The sequence below is a fragment of the Macaca mulatta genome, chromosome 9, assembly GCF_049350105.2.
Source record: "Macaca mulatta isolate MMU2019108-1 chromosome 9, T2T-MMU8v2.0, whole genome shotgun sequence".
Taxonomy (NCBI): domain Eukaryota; kingdom Metazoa; phylum Chordata; class Mammalia; order Primates; family Cercopithecidae; genus Macaca; species Macaca mulatta.
This window is the reverse complement of record NC_133414.1, coordinates 86,000,478-86,008,492: the sequence shown is the minus strand read 5'-3', so window position 1 is coordinate 86,008,492 and position 8,015 is coordinate 86,000,478. Positions and strand designations below refer to the sequence as shown.

The 8,015-nt window shown below is 39.9% G+C and overlaps 1 pseudogene across 1 annotated transcript; it reads left to right on the top strand.

Annotated features, from left to right (window-relative positions):
• Window positions 1-2,641: 2,641 nt before the first annotated feature.
• On the top strand, window positions 2,642-3,284 carry LOC697802 (zinc finger protein 593 pseudogene; annotated as a pseudogene). Its single transcript, XR_003719618.2, has one exon. The product of XR_003719618.2 is annotated as a zinc finger protein 593 pseudogene (transcript).
• Window positions 3,285-8,015: the final 4,731 nt, after the last annotated feature.

Here is an 8,015-nt window from a genome sequence, read left to right as displayed (position 1 = left end):
TCCTGTAATATAAGTGGTTTCAGAATTTTGAAGTTGCACAGCATCTATAGAATGCATTCTTAGAGGACCTAGACTGAGATTCAATTTAGTAAATTCAGCTACATGGAAATTAAATGAGCACTACTGAAAGGATTTTCCAGACCTTTTTTTTGATGCTACTTTTAGTTCTCTTCACCAACGTCCTCACAGAAAAGGTCATGGACCTAGAAAGTGAAGAGCTTGGTAGTCATTGACCAAAAATAAAACCCAGACACCCTGGTGAATTATGCATGCTGAGAAAGGTAACTTTGCCATATTTCACAATATGCATAGAACTCCTATTGCATTTTGAGAACAATGTTAGACCCTGTAGGGGGTACAGAGAATGAATATGACTTCCTTGGTTTCAATAAATTCTTTTAGTAGAAGCTTGTGGTTTAGAATCAAAGAGACTAAGATTAAACATTTCATTATCTTTTGAAACTCTGAAAGACAGATCTTTGGACATACCATGATTCCAACAATGTAGCACAGAGCAGATGAGTTTGTATTAATGAGGTGGCAGAGGGTAGTCATTATGGACTGGGCTCTGCACATCCCAGATTTAATCAAGATCCATTGCTTACTAGTTTCATGAAACTAGACATGCAGTAGTTCAATTTATTTTGAGCCTCCTTATCTGTACAATGGGCCCAATAATGCTATAATCCTTGTGACGACTGAATGAGATCATCTATGTTAAGTGCTAACTACAGAGCTCAGTGCATTTAGTGTCATCATTACAGTCAAGAAAGAATCAATGACATAAATCTACTGGTAGTTCTTTGGGTCAGAAACTCATTGATGCAACATTATTTAATTGTTCTTTGAGTTCCTCCATTACTAACTATCAGGAATGCTAGATTTAGCAAATAAAAATACGGGATACCCAGTTAAATTTGAATTTCAGGTAAGCAGTCAATATTTTTAGTGTAAATATGTCCTAAATATTGCATGGGACACACTTATATTAAAACATTTTGTGTTTTATCTGAAATTCAAATTCAGCTGCAAATTCTGTATTTTGTCTGGCAACCCTAATAGCCTAGTAGCTGTGGACCTTAGGCAAGTTACTTAATTTTTCTGTACCTCACTTTCTTCATCTGTTAAATGGGTTATTGAAAACACTTAGAACCATGACTGAATCATAGTAATGCTCTATGTATTATAATAATTGTTACCATTCAGTTGGGGTTGTGTCTGGTTAATGTGAGTTGCTGGTGGTAATTCACATCTATTACAACTCGAGAGAAATTTTAAAAATTATGTTTCCCTGTTATTGCATTTAGCATTTCATTTGGAATTGTCTTTAAAAATGCAATCTCAAACTAAAATAAAAAGAGACTCCATTCTTATAATAGCTCCTTTTGGCTTCAATGGTTTTTACTCTCCCATAAATTCTTATGACAGGATTGATAACCATCAAGGAAAATTCAATCCTCACTCTCTATTTCTGCAATTTTCCTTACTGGAGCAGTGCGGAGCTGCAGTTGAAACTGAAACGAAATTGCCATTTCCTCCTTTGTCTGAAGAGTTTTTTTATTACTTTCAAAACTGTTCAAAACTGTTTCTCAAATATAGGTGTTTGGCACTGAGAATGTTTTACATGAGGAACTATGAATCTGAGGTGTAACTGCAGCTCTGACAGGGGAGATGTTTATGTATTAATTTAACCCAGATACCGTATTTCAAATTTGTCAGAGGTTAGTATTTGCCATCATTATTTTCCCCATCAGATTCTTTACTAAAGTTATTGACTTGTGTTGACTTTACAAGTCTTTGGTCTGAGAAAGTAGCTCAACTAAAATTATGTCTCCTTCACTTGAAGTGTCTAGCTATGTTTTGTGCAGCTATAACAGAATACCATACACTGGGTAATTTATAATGGACATAAATTTTTGGACTCACAATTCTGGAGGCTGTGAAGTTCCATATTAGGGCCCTTCTGTGGCATCAGATGAGGGCCATCTTGCTGTGTTTTCACATGATGGAAGGTAGGGGGAGAGAAAGCAAGACAGAGAGAGAGGGGGTGGAACAAAAAGGGGGTGGAACTCACTTGTTGATAACAAATTTTCTTTCTTAATAATGAACCCACTCCCACAATAAGGGAATTCATCCATTTCTCACGACCCAATCACCTCTCAAAGGTCCCACCTCCTCAATGTTACAATGGCAATCAAATTTCAACATGAGTTTTGAAAGGGACCGTCATTCAAGTATTTTTCCAACTCCTCATCCTCACAAAATGACACCAAAGTTTTATGCATCTTTTCAAATTCTAGTAAGTCCCACTTCCTGCAGCCCTCTCAGAGTACTGCCAGAATTAATGTTTATAAGAACATTTATCATCCTCTGTCTTCAGATGCTGGTGTGAGGGAGGCAAATACCATCTGTAATTCAATTTTGAATTCCTCATGATGCCTTCCTTGCAGATAGTAGACAGCTCAATAAATATTTGTGCCATCGAGCTGAAGACACCTGAGCACTTGATAGGACTTCAGTGTCACTACACACGACGCATGCTTTAACAATATTGAAAAATATTCATCTTTGCAAACCAACCTTTCCCTAAAATAGATGAAATTCAAATATGAAAAAATAGACATTAAAAAAGTTCGGATCGGCCCGGAAGCGCTCACACGTGTACTCACTCCCCTGCTCCTGGCCCCTTGGCCGGCCGGGCTGTTTCTGGCCGTGGGTCGCTCCCGCCGGACAGGTGCGCACCGAGCGCACTCTCTAGCCCGGCAGATGAAGGTGAAGCGGCGGCGGCCGGACCTGGATGAGATTCACCGCGAGCTGCGGCCTCTGGGACCCGCACGGCCCCAGCCTGACCCAGACGCCGAGCCCGACCTCGACCTGCCAGGGGGCGGCCTGCACCGCTGTCTGGCCTGCGTGAGGTACTTCATCGATTCCGCCAATCTGAAGACCCACTTCCGATCCAAAGACCACAAGAAAAGGCGGAAGCAGCTGAGCGTCAAGCCCTACAGTCAGGAAGAGGCGGAGAGGGCAGCGGGTATGGGATCCTATGTGCCTCCCAGGCGGCTAGCAGTGCCCACAGAAGTGTCCACTGAGGTCCCTGAGATGGACACCTCTACTTGACATGGCCTGAAGATGCAAGGCAGAGGAGTTGCCCATGGACAGTGACGCAAGGACTAGGCTGGGAGGGAGCGTGCCAACCCCTTTTGGCTCTGGGTTTGGGGAACGGAGGGCCTCTTCTGGGTGCCCTGCCCCCAATAAAGGAACTGGACAAAGAGAAAAAAAAAAAAGTTCATCAGCTTTATAATGTTTAGGTTTTCAATTTCCATTGATAAAGTAGGTTGGATGAGGCATGAAGAATTCACAGTGGACATAGGAAATAAGTAGTTTGATATAAATTATCAGCATTAGACAGATAATTCCATTTTCCGCCCAAGAAGGGAAGGATGTTATCTATAGTGTGGATAAGGGCTGGTCTTAAGACTTCAAACCAACATCAAAACGTTGACTTTCTCAGCTATGTTGGTTGTTCTCTATTTCCCCACTTGCTTTGTCTCTTCCATCCATTGTCTGCTCTGCCTGCTCTGTGCCCAAGAGGCTGATCTTTTCTTACCATATCTTCCTTGTTTACCTGCTGGCTGTCTTCCAGGTGGGTTTGGCCAACAGAAGATACCAGCAGGACAGGAGAAAGATGTTGGGATATTGCTTCCCTGTCTTTACACTACATCACTGGCAACAGCTGGGTTCCTCAACAATGACGGCATCTGCTGGGTGCCTTCTCCGTAGCTGGTTCAGCTCTCCCAAGTCTTGTGGGTGGTATCAGTTTCTCACTATTGCTAGCCTGTGGTGGCTTACCATCCCTTGTTTCCTAAATCCCTCTCTCACCTCTATGACAAGTCCTTTTCTTAATCTTTTTTTTTTTTTTTTTAATTTAAAACATCTGGAGTAAATTTTTGCTGTTGCCAAGATGTTAATGGTCACAGCATCCAAAGCAAAGACTAAAAAGTTAAAGCCTTCTAAGTAAAGTCTTAAAATTTTTGCTTAATAAGCCTTCCTAAGATACCTACAATGCTCTAAACCCTGCCTTAGGAGCTAGTGACAGAGGCAGTACAAAGAAGAAAAACGCCTGGTCTCTGCTCTTAAGTTAATCACAAGCTAGTGCTGTAGTCTCTAAAGAGATCTTTAAATACTGGGAAGAAAATGTCTATATACAATATAGTAAATAAGTTTATTATATGTATTAATAATAATCTGTAGAACAGAGAACAATTCTGACAGGTTGGGGGTAATTCCCCAGCACAGAGGTGTTGAGAGCATGGTGTCTTCATTTTCATTTGCTTTTTAAAAAAAAAAAAATTAAATTTCACTTTAATTTTACTTTAAGTTCTGGGATACACGTGCAGAATGTGCAGGTTTATTACACAGGTATACACGTGCCATTGTGGTTTGCTGCATCCATCAACCTGTCATCTACGTTAGATATTTCTCCTAATGCTATCCCTCCCCAGCTGAAACTGCCCTGCCACAGGCCCCGGTGTGCGATGTTCTCCTCTGTGTGTCCATGTGTTCTCATTGTTCAAATACTATTTATGAGTGAGAATATGTGGTGTTTGGTTTTCTGTTCCTGTGTTAGTTTGCTGAGAATGATGGTTTCCAGCTGCATCCATGTCCCTGCAAAGGACATGAACTAATCCATTTTATGGCTGCATAGTATTCCATGGTGTATATGTGCCACATTTTCTTTATCCAGTCTATCATTGATGGGCATTTGGGTTGTTCCAAGTCTTTGCTATTGTGAACAGGGCTGCAATAAACATACATGTGCATGTGTCTTTATAGCAGCATGATTTATAATCCTTTGGGTATATACCCAGTAATGGAATGACTGGGTCAAACGGTATTTCTGGTTCTAGATCCTTGAGGAATCACCACACTGTCTTCCACAATGGTTGAACTAATTTACATTCCCACCAACAGTGTAAAAGCATTCCTATTTCTCCACATCCTCTCCAGCATCTGTTGTTTCCTGACTTTTTAAAGGTTGCCATTTTAACTGGCATGAGAGGGTATCTCATTGTGGTTTTGATTTGCATTTCTCTAATGACTAGTGATGATGAAGTTTTTTTCATATGCATAAATGTCTTCTTTTGAGAAGTATCTGTTCATATCCCTTGTCCACTTTTTGATGGGGTTGTTTTTTTCTTGTAAATTTGTTTAAGTTCCTTGTAGATTCTCAACATTAGCTCTTTGCCAGATTTTGGAGTACGGTACCTAATTGCATTTTTTTGTTGGCTACAAATCATCAGTAGGGTTAGCATTATAAAAACAATGCCTTTAAATGTAGTGAGGTGAGGAGTGACTTTGAACACTTTTTGTAACATAGATTTTTTTTTGTTATCTTGTAACAACTTAAAATAAAAACTTAATATTAAAAACTAACCTTAATGATATTAGGCATTTTTCTTTTATAAAGGAGACAAATGCTCCAAATTTACTTCTTTTTATTGAAAGAAGACAAGTGTTTATCAAGTACACTCTTTTCAGGAGATAAACATGCTTAATCTGTACCTTCAAGTTAAAAGTTGTTCTAAATAATTAGAAAATAACTGCTTTGTAAAACAAAACAAAAACAAAAGAAAACTCCCCCACAAACTCATGTTACAAAAAGAGCATTTTGAAAAGGATATTTAAAAATGTTTTCAGGCAGAGCAAGGAGGCAGAATAGAAGCCTACACCATTTATGCCCCCTGCAAGAACACCAAATTTTAACAACTAACTACACGCAGAAAAGCACCATCACAAGAACCCAAAATCAGGTGAGCAATCACATTACCTGCTTTTAACTTCATATGGCTGAAAGGGGCATTGAAGAGGTCAGGAGAGACAGTCTTGAATTGCCGATGCCACCTCTCCCCTGTCCCTTAGCAAGGCCATGTGGTGCAGAGAGGGAGAGCACAGTGACTGGGGGCTTTATATTGAACTCAGTGCTATCCTGTAAGAGCAGAGAATAGAGTCATGCTTGATTCAGCCAGCAGCTGCACATGGAGAGAACATTTGGAACAGACCTAGCCAGAGGAAAATTGCCCATCCCAGCAGTCAGAACCTGAGTTTCTTGGCAAAGCCTGTCATTGCAAGCCAAAGGGCTCTGGGGTCCTAGGTAAACTTGAAAGGCAGTGTAGGACACAAAGACTGCAATTACTAGGCAACTTCTAATGTTTGGCTGGGCTCGGAGCCGGAGGACTGCTCCAAGTACACAGATTCTCTGCACCACACGGCCTCTGCTAGGGGACAGGGGAGAGGTGGCACTGGCAATTCAAGACTGTCTCTCCTGACCTCTTCAATGCCTCTTTCAGCCAGGAGAGCAGGATTTATGGTGGTCAGTAACCAAAACAACATAGTACCGGTACCAAAACAGAGATATAGACCAATGGAACAGAATAGAGCCCTCCGAAATAATACCACACATCTACAACCATCATCAGATGGTTTTGTCAGGTTTTGACAAACCTGACAAAAACAAGAAATGGGGAAAGAATTCCCTATTTAATAAATGGTGCTGGGAAAACTGGCTAGCCATATGTAGAAAGTTAAAACTGGATCCCTTCCTTACACCTTATCCAAAAATTAATTCGAGATGGATTAAAGACTTAAATATTAGACCTAAACCCATAAAAACCCTAGAAGAAAACCTAGGCAATACCATTCAGGACATAGGCATGGGCAAGGACTTCATGACTAAAATACCAAAAGCAATGGCAACAAAAAGCCAAAATTGACAAATGGGATCTAATTAAAATAAAGAGCTTCTGCACAGCAAAAGAAACTACCATCAGAGTAAACAGGCAACCTACAGAATGGGAGAAAATTTTTACAATCTACGCATCTGACAAAGGTCTAATATCCAGAATCTACAAAGAACTTAAACAAATTTACAAGAAAAAAATCAACTCCATCAAAAAGTGGGTGAAGGATATGAACAGACACTTCTGAAAAGAAGACATTTATGCAGCCAACAGACACATGAAAAAATGCTCATTATCACTGGCCATCAGAGAAATGCAAATCAAAACCATAGTGAGATACCATCTCACACCAGTTAGAATGGCAATCATTAAAAAGTGAGGAAACAACAGGTGCTGGAGAGGATGTGGAGAAATAGGAACACTGTAAACTAGTTCCACCATTGTGGAAGATAGTGTGGCGATTCCTCAAGGATCTAGAACTAGAAATACCATTTGACCCAGTGATCCCATTACTGGGTATATACCCAAAGGATTATAAGTCATGCTGCTATAAAGACACAGGTACATGTATGTTTATTGCAGCACTATTCACAATAGCAAAGACTTGAAACCAACCCAAATGTCCATCAATGATACACTGGATTAAGAAAATGTGGCACATATATACCATGGAATACTATGCAGCCATAAAAAGGATGAGTTCATGTCCTTTTCAGGGACATGGATGCAGCTGGAAACCATCATTCTGAGCAAACTATCACAAGGACAGAAAACCAAACACTGCATGTTCTCACTCATAGGTGGGAATTGAACAATGAGAACACTCGGACACAGAGTGGGGAACATCACACACTGGGGCCTGTCATGGGGTGGGGGGAGGGGGGAGGGGGGAGGGATAGCATTAGGAGAAATACCTAATGTAAATGATGAGTTAATGGGTGCAGCACACCAACATGACACATGTATACATATGTAAGAAACCTGCATGTTGTGCACATGTACCCTAGAACTTAAAGTATAATGATAAAATAAATAAATAAAAAAATTAGGGAAGTATTTTTTAAAGTATGTACTATTCTTCAACTCACTGGTAAACACCGTTGATACTATAAAAAATAAAGTAAAATAAAAAAGATGTTAATGATCAATAATCATCTAAAAGTACAAAACTCACTGGTAATAGTAAGTACACAGAAAAATACAGATTATTACAATACTGTAACTGTGGTGTGTAAACTACTCTTAAATAGAAAGACTAAATGGTGAGCCAATAAAAAA